Below are 1,757 nucleotides of genomic sequence, written 5' to 3'. Positions count from 1 at the left end.
GTGTGTGTGTGTGTGTGTGTGTGTGTGTGTGTGTGTGTGTGTGTGTGCGTGCGTGCGTGCGTGCGTGCGTGCGTGCGTGCGTGCGTGTGTGAGAGAGTGATTAAATGAGTTTGTTTATGTCCCTATGAGTTTATCATGTTAGTCGCATAAAACTTGAACGCTAAGCAACAACGATTACCGTAGGATCTGCTGTATCAGCAATCATACAAATAAAGCACATCAGAAGCTCACTGACATTTTCCTATTAACAGTGTCAGTTCAAGTTCTCAAGAGAAACGTCTAAGCTATCCGGTTTCAATTCCATCAATAAATATCTTTCTATTTCACTGTTTGTTTTTTTGTTTTTTTTTACTTAATAAATGAAAGCCATCTATTTTTATTACAATCGATTAATTTCCTTCAACCCATTACAAGAAGGAAAATTATGATTGACTGCATATCGATCAACCTTGTTATCAGCTTCGCCTTTTGGTAAATAAACGTTTATTATTAGGGTACAAAATTCTGCCGAATTCGACTTTGCATTTCACCCTTTCGTCCTTTCAATGAAATAAATACCAGTGAAGTACAGGGGGCGATGTAATCGACCAGGCAAAACCGAAATTCCAGGACTTTTGATTGTAATAGAAAGAGTTAAGATTTTGTTTAAGGCAGCGAGAACGGATTTACTTTCCGAGTTCAAATTTCGCCGAGGTCAACTTAGCCTATCATCTTTTCGGGGTCGACAAAATAAGTACCAGATAAGTGCTAATACCGATAGAATCAAATGCCCCGCTTCCCCTCACAACTTTTGGCCTCATCGTCACCATCATCAATACCAACTTCTAATAAAACGATTAGAGTGACGGGCAAAGTCATCTGTGGAATTTAATTACAGCCAATAACGATTTTACACCTCTTTTTAGGAACGTTAAAAGAAACTATCCTGGTCAGTTGAATGGTTGGTCATTTTACCTTGTATCTTGTTGTGACTATACCTGAAATAGCCTTCTTTATCTTTCAATAGTGTTAAGTATTCAGACGATGTTACTTACAATATCCTAACGTTTAATCTATATATTCTGATACGATCGCCGTCGCTTAGTATTACGTTATCGCCTACTCAAAGCTATTGGAATCGTAAGCACTGATCTTGTGAATATTTAAGTTTGGAGGAATAATAGTCGCTTAACTGTGCGTAAATATTTTAATAATGCAAATCCGGAATAGATATTTTTTAAACAGTTTCCAGGGAGACAAACAAAAATGGTGATAGGTCACTTTTTCTGATATCGAACACGATTTTGCCTATGATTAAATCCGAAGTGTTAGACCATCTAAAATTTAGTCAAACATTTACAGAATTTCTCATTCAGCAAACATTAATGGGAATTCAAATTTACAAGCATTTCGTTGTTTCTCGACATGACACTGATCCTCCAAGTAAGTACTTCAGTTGGTTTACCTAAAAATAAAAGAGAAAAGATCTTCCGGGGGCATTCCGTCGTAAATAAAGAGTGAAAAGAAGTCGCTCTGTCGTAATTATCCCCAACGACAAATCCTATATATAGGTACAGAATAAACACGGAAAAGCAGTTGAACTTTTATTTTCTTATAAATACAATTAATGTTCCGTTATGGACCGGAGGACATTCGTTCGTTGCAACCTGAAGCTTGTAAAATGATTTTGGAGCTAATATTTTAAAGTGACATTGAACGATATAACTTGTTTTACATTTACACTTTCGGGGAAGAAAATAAATATATTGCATGAAAAT

Source organism: Octopus bimaculoides, chromosome 2, assembly GCF_001194135.2.
Source record: "Octopus bimaculoides isolate UCB-OBI-ISO-001 chromosome 2, ASM119413v2, whole genome shotgun sequence".
Taxonomy (NCBI): domain Eukaryota; kingdom Metazoa; phylum Mollusca; class Cephalopoda; order Octopoda; family Octopodidae; genus Octopus; species Octopus bimaculoides.
The sequence above is the reverse complement of the archived record's forward strand: the minus strand, read 5'-3'. Positions refer to the sequence as shown.